We start from the raw sequence: 12753 nt of genomic DNA on the forward strand, positions 1-12753 counted from the left end.
CTTTCTCAGTCAGTTTAGCTAGGTCTTTTGACCTTTATGTTCTATGTTGTGTGTTTGTCTTTTTACTGCTACAATTTCTGCTAGGAGGTGTCCATCTTTCTCCCAGTCCCTAGTTCTTGTAGGGATCCCTCCCTCACATCTATAGGTCTTCGTTCAGACTAGCTGAGGACTTTAGCGGGTCTGATCGCAGGATCAGGTTCCTCGTTACATCGTAGGGATCTAGCTTACTTCTATTGTAGGGACAGATCTCCTGTCTTTCCTTAGTGCTTGTAGCCTATCATAACAGCTGCCAAAATAACAGTGAATGAATGGGTTTCATCTGAATCATGTCATTTGGAGATTTAGATGGAAACCCCAATGTAAGTGGTCAGCGTAGAGCACAGGATAAATGTGATCCAAAATGTTATGTAAAATGTTCCCAATAAAAGCTTCAACTCAATCTACAAAATAAGTAAGTCCCCACTCAGGACCGTGATCTGTCACTGGAAATATGCAGTAGGGGGCTTTCGCGTTACTGGTAGTACAAAGGCTCTGGAAAATCGCTGTGGCTCCAAATCCAAAATCCAAATGCCTCTATCCCTTTTGAGCACATAGTGTGCCTAAACCACAGTTAGCATCCACGTTTGGCATTTTTGTAACAATGAGAGCCCTTTTAATTTACAGCTACATGTCTCCAGAAGCACGAGCTGGGCGCAATGTATGGGTACTGCAATGTATGTGCACTACAACGTATGGGCAATACACTGGCAGATTTGGAATTTTCACTCAAGAACATTCAATGCTGCTGGTTTCTGGCAAACACCCATGGAGTCAAAATCATCACTATACCTGTAGATAAATTCCCAGAGGGGTGTAGTTTCCAAAATTGGGTCAATTGAGGGGGATTCTGCTCTTCTGGCACTTATCGGCTCTATATGTGGAGTCCGAGGCTGCAAACTATTCTACTATAATTTGTTCTCCAAGAGTCAAATAGTGCTCCATCCCTCCTGAGCCTCGCCGTGTGGCTAAGCAGTACAGTAAATCCACATATGGGGTATTGCCACGTTCAGCAGAAATTATGTGACAAATTTGATGCCATTTTACCCATCTCCCCACGTGATAATGAAAATTCTGGGACTAAAACCAAATTTTTGTGGTAAAAATTTAATTATTTTTTCTTCACTGCCCAATGATGTAAGACACTGTGACACACCTGTGGTGTCAGTATGATTACTGCACCCCTAATTTAATTCATTGAGAAGTATAGTTTGTAAAATGGGGTCACTTATGGGGTTTCTGCTGCTCTGCCACTTCAGGAGCTCTGCCAATGTGACAGCAAAATGTGCACTACAATATGGCGCTCCTTCCCTTCGGAGCTTTGCACTGTGCCTCAAAAGTAGTTTTTGACCACATATGAGGTATTGGCATACTCATGTGAAATTAAGTAACATATTTTGTGGTCCATTTTCTCCTAATATCCCTTTGGAAAATTGAAATCTTGGGGCCAATGTAACATTTTAGTGGAAAAAATGGTAATTTTCCATTGATTGAATGTTATACAATTCTGTGAATCGCTTGAGGATTAAAAATGCTCACTAGATGAATTCCACAAGAGGTATCGTTTCCAAAATGGGGTCACTTGTGGGGGTTTATGCTATTTTGGCATGTCAGAGACTTGTCAAATGTAACATGGCAGTTGCAATCTGCTCCAGCCAAAATTGCACTCCACAATTCAATTGACGCTCCTTCCCTTCCGGGCACTACTGTGCTCCCAATCAGTAGTTTTCCACCAGATATGGGGTATCGGTGTACTCAGGAAAAATTGCACAATAAATTTCATGATCTATTTTCTCCTGTTACCCTTGTGAAAATGAAAAATTTGGGCTGAAGTAACATTTTTGAGGAAAAAATGTATTTTTTCATTTTCACGGCTCAACGTTATAAAATTCTGTGAAGTATCTGTGGGTTCAAGGTTCTCACCACAACTCTATATAAGTTCATTGAGGGATGTAGTTTCCAAAATGGGGTCACTAGTAGGGGGTTTCCACTGTTTAGTCTCTGAAAATGCAACATGGCGTTCTTGATTTATGCCAATTTTGCCCTTAAAAAGTCAAGTTGCGCTCCTTCCCTTCTGAGCCCTGCCATTCGCTTAAACAGCAGTTTTCCACTACATATGGAGTATTAGTGTACTCAGGATAAATTGTGAAACAAATTGCTTGGTCCATTTTCCCCTGATACCCTAAAGTAACATTTTTGTGAAAAAAGTCAAATGGTAATTTTTCCTTCCACATTGCTTTAATTCCTGTAAAGCACCTAAAGGGTTAATAAACTTCTTGAATGTGGTTTTGAGCACTTTGAGGGGTTCAGTTTTTAGAATGGTGACACTTTTGGGTATTTTCTTTCACATAGGCACTGAAAGTCACTGGATATGTGAAGTGGTCCCTAAAACAGATGGTTTAGCAAATTTTGTTGGAAAATGAGAAATTTAACCTTTCTAACTTCCTAACAAAAAAAATGTGTTTCCAAAATTATGCAGATTTAAAGTAGACATGTGGTAAATATTATTTATTAACTATTTTGTGTGATATAATTCTCTGGTTTAAGGGCATTAACTGTTATGAACTGCTACAAGCACTAAGGAAAGATAGGAAAACTGTCCCTACAATAGGACTAAGCTGATTCCCTTCGATGCAGCGGGGGACCTGTTCCTTGTGAACAGACCCGCCTAAGTCCTCGGCTAGTCTGAACGCAGACCTATAGATATAAGGGAGGGGTCCCTACAAAAACTAAGGACTGGGATATAGTTGGACACCTCCTAGCAGAAATTGTAGCAGAGCAAAGACAAACAAAAAGTACTAGTGGTCCAAAGACCAAGCAAACTACAGAGTTAGGTACAAGGCACCTGGCTAGCTTAAGAGTAAATGGAACACTGAAGTCCAGCAAGGCCAGAAGGGCGGAGCTGGATCATATAGGCAGAAAGTCATGTGACCAACAAAATGGAAAAAGAACTAACAGGAGGGTTCTAACAGTACCCCCTCTTCTATGAGGATCCTCCGGATCTGCCAGGCCCAGGTCTATCAGGAAACCTCTTGTGAAACGCTCCGACAAGTCTAGGAGCAGAGACATCATCCGTCTTTACCCAGGAGTTATCCTTGGGACCGAAACCTTTCCAAGCGACGAGATACTGCAATCTCCCTCTATGCCATCTAGAATTAAGAATGCGAGAAATTTCATATTCACCGTCTTCCACCACCGGAGGAACAGAGACAGTGGCGTCCCTATCCGAAACCTCAGCTTTTTTCAATAAGGAAACATGAAACACCGGATTAATCTTCCAGGAGGTGGGAACCTCCAACCTAACAGCAGATTGGTTAACTACCTGAAGTACCTTAAACGGCCCTACAAATTTCAGGCCCAATTTCTTAGAAGGAATCCTCAACCGCAGATTCTTAGAGGACAACCAAACCATGTCACCAACCGTAAACACAACCTCTTGACGTTTCCTGTCAAAGTACCTCTTAGATTTTTCGTTAGCCTCTTGAAGGTTACAACGTACATCAGTCCAAACTCTCTCCAAATCACCGGAAAAATTCTCCTCCTCCTGCACAGCCGATACCAATTTGGAGAATGACCCAAACAACGGATGTCTCCCAGTATAACAAAAAAAAGGAGAACACCCAGCAGAAGAGGATGTATGGTTGTTAAGAGCAAATTCAGCAAGTGGCAGATACTCAGACCACCCCTCTTGATTGTCAGCCACAAAACAACGCAAAAACTGTTCAACATCCTGGTTATTTCTTTCTGTCTGTCCATTAGACTCAGGATGATATCCAGATGAAAATGACAAATGAACTCCCAACCTGTCACAAAAAGCACACCAAAAACGAGCCACGAACTGACGTCCCCTATCGGAAACAATAGGTACGCCATGGAGTCTGACAATTTCCTTAACAAAAGCCTTAGCAAGTTAGCAAGTGTCTTAGCGCAGGGCAGTTTGATGAAAGGAACCAAGTGACACTGTAGCGTCGGCGTCCCTGCCCCCTGCTAGGCAGGGATGCCGTTCCCCTCACCTCTCCGCTCCGTGCCCGGCGGCTTCCTCCCGCTCTGCTGGCAGCGCGCGCTGCTTCCCGGCCTCTGTGCTTAGGGCGCGCGTGCGCGTGCTCCCCCTCTCTTAAAGGGGCCGCGCGCGTCATCCTAAGGAGTCCCCGGCCAATGGCCGGAGGACCTCTCCATATATAAGGCACCTCCTCCAAAATGGAGGTGCCCGAGCAATGCTGTTGCAAAGCCTTCACTCTGCTTCAGCCTTCAGGTCCCGATACCAGTTACCTGCCAGTCACCTGCCCGATTCCTGCCTGTTACCTGCCAGTCACCTGCCAGATTCCTGCTTGATACCTGCCTGATATCCGCTTACCTGCTTGCAAGCCTGCGGTCCGACGGTCTGCCTTCCGACACCTGTCAGTCTGTCTATGGACCAGCCTGCCCGCTCACCTGGGAGCGCTCACCTGCTACCTGCCTGCTAGCCTACCTGGAGGCTCTGCCGTCACTTGCCGTGACCACCAGCCAGTCCAGAGACCCTTGCCCGCTCACCTGGCAGCGCTCACCTGCTACCTGCCTGCTAGCCTACCTAGAGGCTCTGCCGTCACTTGCTGTGACCACCAGCCAGTCCAGAGACTCTTGCCCGCTCACCTGGGAGCGCTCACCTGCTACATGCCTGCTAGCCTACCTGGAGGCTCTGCCGTCACTTGCTGTGACCACCTGCCTGTCCAGAGACTCTTGCCCACTCACCTGGGAGTGCTCACCTGCTACCTGCCTGCTAGCCTACCTGGAGGCTCTGCCGTCACTTGCCGTGACCACCTGCCTGTCCAGAGACTCTTGCCCACTCACCTGGGAGCGCTCACCTGCTACCTGCCTGCTAGCCTACCTGGAGGCTCTGCCGTCACTTGCTGTGACCACCAGCCAGTCCAGAGACTCTTGCCCGCTCACCTGGGAGCGCTCACCTGCTACCTGCCTGCTAGCCTACCTGGAGGCTCTGCCGTCACTTGCTGTGACCACCTGCCTGTCCAGAGACTCTTGCCCACTCACCTGGGAGTGCTCACCTGCTACCTGCCTGCTAGCCTACCTGGAGGCTCTGCCGTCACTTGCCGTGACCACCTGCCTGTCCAGAGACTCTTGCCCGCTCACCTGGGAGCGCTCACCTGCTACCTGCCTGCTAGCCTACCTGGAGGCTCTGCCGTCACTTGCCGTGACCACCTGGCCATCCAGAGACTCTTGCCCGCTGACCTGGGAGCGTCCACCTTCTACCTGTCTGCTAGTCTACCCAGAGACTGTCCCTGTCACTTGCCGTGACTACCTGCCCTTCTACCCAGAGACTGTCCCTGTCACTTGCTGTGACTACCTGCCCTTCTACCCAGAGACTGTCCCTGTCACTTGCCGTGACTACCTGCCCTTCTACCCAGAGACTGTCCCTGTCCTTGCCGTGACTACCTGCCCGTCTTCCCTGGGAGCCACCCGCTTCCTTACAAGGACCGCCCCCTTGTATAGTTGCTCAGAGGTTCCGCCTCCCAGACCCGTTACAGACACATCTTGCTAAAACTATCCACGACCACCCAGATGACCATGAAACCCTCAGAGGAGGGAAGGTCAGTAATAAAGTCCATAGCCAGATGTGTCCAAGGTGCACTAGGAACCTCCAGAGGGCAAAGCAACCCCGCAGCAGGAGTATGAGAAGACTTAGATCTAGCACACACAGTACAGTAAAATGCTCTCCTCCTCCTCGGTACCAACCATGGGAGAAAAGCTGCGAGATAAAGCATCAGCTTTTACATTCTTGGTACCCGGGATGTAAGTAACAGAAAAATTAAACCGCGAAAAAAAAAGTGCCCACCTAGCCTGACGGGCATTCAAGTGCTTGGCAGCATCAAGATAGATCAGATTCTTATGATCAGTGAAAACCTGAATGGGAAATTTAGCACCTTCCAAGAGATGACGCCAATGTTCAAATGTGAGTTTAAGAGCCAGCAATTCCCGATTACCAACATCGTAATTAAGTTCGGTCTCAGAAAATTTTTTTGAAAAAAAGGTACAGGGATGTACTCCATCCTTGTTTTCCTGAGACAAAACAGCCCCGACCCCCACCGAAGAAGCATCAACCTCGACCAAAAAAGGATTTGTCTCATCAGGCTGCATAAGGATGGGGGCAGAACTGAACCTCTCCTTGAGATACACAAAAGCTTCAATGGCCTCCGTAGTCCACTGAACCGTATTCGCACCTTTCCTGGTGAGATCGGTTAGTGGCTTAAAAATTATAGAAAAATTCTTAATGAATTTTCTGTAATAATTGGCAAAACCTAAAAATCTCTGTATCGATTTCAAACCAATAGGCCTAGGCCATTCCTGCACAGCCTGAACCTTCACTGGGTCCATCTCAAAGCCCTCGCTGGCAATAATGTAGCCCAAAAAACTAATTCTCTGCACAGCAAACTCACATTTCTCCAGCTTAGCAAAAAGCGAATTGTCACTTAACAACTGCAATACCTCACGTATGCTCTGCCAATGAGACTCCAGATCCGGCGAATAAATCAAAATGTCATCCAAATACACCACCACATTCTTACCAATCAACGGTCTTAGGATGTCATTAATAAGGTTCTGAAAAAACGCTGGTGCATTGGTAAGACCAAAAGGCATAACCAGATTCTCAAAATGACCCACCGGAGTGTTAAAAGCAGTTTTCCATTCATCACCTTCCTTCATACGTAACAAATTGTATGCCCCCTGGAGATCAATTTTAGAGAACCACTTGGCCCCCACTAACTGGTTGAACAAGTCAGGAATTAATGGCAGTGGGCAGGAATTGCGTACGGTAATTTTATTAATTTTGCGAAAGTCCAGACATGGACGTAAACTGCCGTCCTTTTTTTTTACAAAAAAAAATCCAACAGCCATAGGAGACTTAGAAGATCTAATGTGACCGGCGGCCAAGCTTGTCTGTATGTATTCCTCCAAGGCTTTTCTCTCAGGGATAGTCAGATTAAATAAGCCACTCTTAGGAAGAGTAGTTCCAGGAACAAACTCAATGGTGCAATCATAGTCTCTATGAGGAGGCAAAACTTGCGACTCCTCCTCAGAAAAAAACTTCCAAAAATCCTGAATAGGTACAGGTAATTCCCCTCTTTCCACAGCAGCAATGCGACCGTTACAACATTTATCATGACACTTAGGACTCCAAGACTTAATTTCATGGGTAGACCAGTCCAGTATGGGATTGTGCAATTTTAACCAAGGTAACCCCAAAACCACTGGAGAAGGCAAATTATTTAATGCCGCCAAATCCAAATTTTCTTGGTGAATACCATTAATGGTGAGGGGAAATTCAAAAACCTTGTGAGTAATACATTTCAAGGGAGAGCCATCAACAGCAACCACAGAAATAGGAGATGATAAAAGTTTGGATTCTAATTTAAATTTTTCCAAAAATCCCTTATCAATCACATTGAATGTAGAACCATAATCCACAAATACCCGAAATTCAATCAACTCCTCCTGGAATGAGGTGCTTCCAGAAAGAAATACTCCTTTTGAGTTTAAACAAGCTATACGGGCGTAACTGACCTCCTTTTTTTTTTCTTTGTTCAAACAAAGCACACAGTTCTTAATAAAGTGGTCAGATTTACCGCAATAAAAACATAATCTCTTAGCAAACCTGCGGTCTTTTTCCTGAGAATGGGGTGACATCGCCCCAATCTCCATCGGTTCTCCACCTTCCGAGCAGACCCTCTGAAAACTAGGAGCTACCATAGCAGTAGATTTCTCTTCATTAATCCTAGCACGCAGTCTCCTGTCCACACGTATAGCTAATTGCATTACCTCCTGCAAGGTTCCAGGTTTTGGGAAGGCAATCAGCAGATCCTTAACCCTTTCACCTAGACCAGCAAGAAACAGACATTTTAATGCTGAGTCATTCCATTCCACTTCAGCCGACCATCTTCTGAAGTATGTACAATAATTTTCCACATCACCTGATCCCTGCTTCAAACGTCTTAATTCCGTTTCAGCAGATGAGACTCGATCAGGATCATCATACAACAACCCCATAGCAGAAAAAAAATCTTCCACAGATCTAAAACACGGATCATTAGGTTGTAGAGAAAAGGCCCATCCCTGTGGTTCTTTGCGCAAAAGTGACATTATAAACCCAATGCGCTGTGATTCATTCCCCGAGGATCTGGGTCTTAAACGAAAATATAATAAACAAGCGTTTTTAAAGGAAAAAAAATCTTGCTGTTTACCATAAAAAAAATCTGGCAGTCCTACCTTCGGTTCGACAAAATGCACTCCAGGACAGCTACTCACCTGCTGCTGGAGCTCGGCCACCTCCAAAGACAGTCCCTGCAGGCATTGAGCCAACTCCTGAACCGACACCATGTTGATATCTGGATTACTTTCCTTAGAGTGTTTTATTTTGGGCTGGACTTACTGTTATGAACTTCTACAAGCACTAAGGAAAGATAGGAAAACTGTCCCTACAATAGGACTAAGCTGATTCCCTACGATGCAGCGGGGGACCTGTTCCTTGTGAACAGACCCGCCTAAGTCCTCGGCTAGTCTGAACGCAGACCTATAGATATAAGGGAGGGGTCCCTACAAGAACTAAGGACTGGGATATATTTGGACACCTCCTAGCTGAAATTGTAGCAGAGCAAAGACAAACAAACAAAAAGTACTAGTGGTCCAAAGACCAAGCAAACTACAGAGTTAGGTACAAGGCACCTGGCTAGCTTAAGAGTAAATGGAACACTGAAGTCCAGCAAGGCCAGAAGGGCGGAGCTGGATTATATAGGCAGAAAGTCATGTGACCAACAAAATAGAAAAAGAACTAACAGGAGGGTTCTAACATTAACATTAAAAGTTTGAAAATTGTGAAATTTTCGCCCAAATTCTGATATTTTCACAAATAAACGCAAGTCATACTGAACAAGTTTTAACACTATCATGAAGTACGATATGTCACGAAAAAACATTCTCAGAATCAGTGGGATCCGTTGAAGCGTTCCAGAGTTATTATGTCATAAAGTGACACAGGTCAGAATTGAAAATATGGCTTGGTCAGGAAGGTGAAAACAGGCTGGGGGGTGAAGAGGTTAATAACATGAGAGTTTTCTCTCAGTAAGGGCTTGCTCACACTTGCGAATAAATCGGACGAGTGCAATCCAATAAAAAATCGGATTGCACTCAGCCTAATGTTAAAATATGGGGCAGTTCACATCTGCAATTATTTTCTCTTGCCAATTCGGCATGTGAAAACAATCACAACATGCTGTGAATGGCTGCGAGAATCGAATCGCATGCACCCATACAAAACTATGGGTTTTGTATGCCAGCAGTAGAGGAGATGGAGAAATTAATTTCTCTGTCTCCTCCGCACCTGTGCTGCGATTTTCTCATGCGAGATAATCAGAGCAAAGTGCACTGACACTCAGCTGAAACTCACAGCAGAGTTTGAGCAGAGTGTCATTAGCATATCGCATCCGATTCTCTCGCATCGGATGCCATGGATATTGACCCTCTCCCAGACTAATAACATCAGCCCTCAGCCGCCCCAGAAATGGCGCATCCATTAGATGCTCCAATTCTGGCGCTTAACCTCGGCTCTTCCCACTTGCCTTGGTGTGTTGGCAAGTGGGGTAAAGGTTTTGGGGTTGATGTCGGCTGTTTTATGTCCGCTGACATTAAGCCCAGGTGTTATTAATGGAGAGAAACACTATTACTAACCCCAAAAGTTTAAGTAAAAAACACTCACAGAGCAAAGTCATTTATTTGAACAAAACACTCCCTGACCCTCTTTTACCTATTTAGTAAGATCAAATAAAAATAAAAAAAACAGAGTAATCATCACCTGTTCACAGATAATCCATAATGATGATGTTCCATGATGAATCCCAGCTCTGCTACATCCAGATGGTGTTTTGAGCGGTGACATGATGCGGCCACTTATCACGCCAGCCAGAACACACTGACAGTAGCACGAGAATGCACCTGCAGTGACGAGCAGTGATGTCAATAAGGTGACTGGAGTTCATCTATGATCTGCGGTAACCTCACTGATGTCAGCGCTTTCTGCGTGAGAAATTTCTTTGCTCTGTGTGTGTGTTTTTTTACTTAAACTTATGGTGATAGTAATTGGGTTGTCTTATAGACGCCTCTCCATTACTAGCACTTGGGCTTCATGTCAGCAAACATAAAACAACTGACATCAAACCCAAAACCATTACCCCACTTGCCAACGCATCAGGGCAAATGGGAGGAGGCAAGGCTAAGGGCCAGAATTGGCACAACTAATGAATACGCCATTTCTGGGGCGGTGGAGGTTTGATGTTATTAGTCTGGGAGGGGGCCAATATCCATGGTCCCTTCCCCAGCCTATTAATATCAGCCCGCAGCTGTCTGTCAACCTGCAGCTCTCAGCCTTTGTTGGTAATTAAAAATAGGGGGGGATCCCACATCATTTTTTTGAGAGGTCCACCCTTGCTAATAACCAGTAAAGTCTAAGTAGACTGCCGTGAGCTGATATTAATAGCCTGGGAAGCTCCATGTTTATTACCCCCTTCCCAGACTATAAACAACAACCCCCAGCTGTTGGCTTTCCATCAGCTGGTTAAGAAAAATAAAGGGGACCCCACACCATTTTTTCTTGTATTTATTTATTAGCTGAATACATATACAGTAAGCTACATGCGCACTGCACTGATTATACAGTGGGGGAAAAAAAGTATTTAGTCAGCCACCAATTGTGCAAGTTCTCCCACTTAAAAAGATGAGAGAGGCCTGTAATTGACATCATAGGTAGACCTCAACTATGAGAGACAAAATGAGAAAACAAATCCTGAAAATCACATTGTCTGATTTGGAAAGAATTTTTTTTTCAAATTTTGGTGGAAAATAAGTATTTGGTCAATTACAAAAGTTCATCTCAATACTTTGGTATATATCCTTTGTTGACAATGACAGAGGTCAAATGTTTTCTGTAAGTCTTCACAAGGTTGGCACACACTATTGCTGGTATGTTGGCCCATTCCTCCATGCAGATCTCCTCTAGAGCAGTGATGTTTTGGGGCTGTCGCTGGGTAACACGAACTTTCAACTCCCTCCAAAGGTTTTCTATAGGGTTTAGATCTGGAGACTGGCTAGGCCACTCCAGGACCTTGAAATGCTTCTTACGAAGCCACTCCTTCGTTGCCCTGGCAGTGTGCTTGGGATCATTGTCATGCTGAAAGACCCAGCCACGTTTCATCTTCAATGCCCTTGCTGATGGAAGGAGGTTTGCACTCAAAATCTCACGATACATGGCCCCATTCATTCTTTCATGTACACGGATCAGTCGTCCTGGTCCTTTGGCTGAGAAACAGCTCCAAAGTATGATGTTGCCATCCCCATGCTTCACAGTAGGCATGGTGTTCTTTGGATGAAACTCAGCATTCTTTCTCCTCTAAACACGACGAGTTGTGCTTCTACCAAACAGTTCTAATTTGGTTTCATCTAACCATATGACATTCTCCCAATACTCTTCTGGATCATCCAAATGCTCTCTAGCAAACTTCAGACGGGCCCGAACAAGTAATGGCTTACGCAGGGGGGACACGTCTGGCCCTGCAGGATCTGTAGTGTGTTACTGATGGTAGCTTGTGTAATGTTGGTCCCAGCTCTCTGCAGGTTATTGACTAGGTCCCCCCGTGTGGTTCTGGGAATTTTGCTCACCGTTCTTGAGATCATTTTGACCCCACGGGGTGAGATCTTGTGTGGAGCGCCAGATCGAGGGAGATTATCAGTGGTCTTGTATGTCTTCCATTTTCTTATTATTGGTCCCACAGTTGATTTCTTCACACCAAGCTGCTTGCCTATTGTAGATTCAGTCTTCCCAGCCTGGTGCAGGGCTACAATTTTGTTTCTGGTGTCCTTCGACAGCTCTTTGGTCTTCACCATAGTGGAGTTTGGAGTGTGACTGTTTGAACTTGTTACTTTAAAAGACACCTGTCCGCAACCTCAAACAGGTGCCAGTACTACAGGTAATGAATGGAGGACAAAGGAGCCTCTTAAAGAAGAAGTTACAGGTCTTTGAGAGCCAGAAATCTTGCTTGTTTGTAATTGACCAAATACTTATTTTCCACCAAAATTTGAAAAAAAATTCTTTCCAAATCAGACAATGTGATTTTCAGGATTTGTTTTCTCATTTTGTCTCTCATAGTTGAGGTCTACCTATGATGTCAATTACAGGCCTCTCTCATCTTTTTAAGTGGGAGAACTTGCACAATTGGTGGCTGACTAAATACTTTCTTTCCCCACTGTATATCTTAATGACATCTTTCTATCTATTCTGTCTGTATATCTATTCTATCTATTCTATTTTGACAGTTTATGCTGTAAATTTACTGTACACCACTGATGAAATGTCGGGTTTCTCATGGGAAGGGTGAGCAAAAATTGCATGGCACACCCATGGTCCGGGAGCCGTGCGATTTTTTTCTTGCACCCATTGACTTGCATTGGTGAGTCTCGGCCGTTTAGCGTGGCCATGCACATAATACTGCAAATTTTTCCTCACCCCAATTCCAGGTGAGGAAAAACTCGCAGATGAAAACTGCCTCATTGAATAACATTGTTGCAAGTGCAATGCAATTTTTTTATCACATTGCACTTGCCGATTTTATACACAGATGTGAGCGCACCCTGAACATGAGTCCCCAAAAGAAAAATTCAATAATTAAACATCAGTGATTT

Source organism: Phyllobates terribilis, unplaced genomic scaffold, assembly GCF_046119375.1.
Source record: "Phyllobates terribilis strain yellow unplaced genomic scaffold, ASM4611937v1 Scaffold_5__5_contigs__length_657084704, whole genome shotgun sequence".
Classification (NCBI taxonomy): Eukaryota; Metazoa; Chordata; class Amphibia; order Anura; family Dendrobatidae; genus Phyllobates; species Phyllobates terribilis.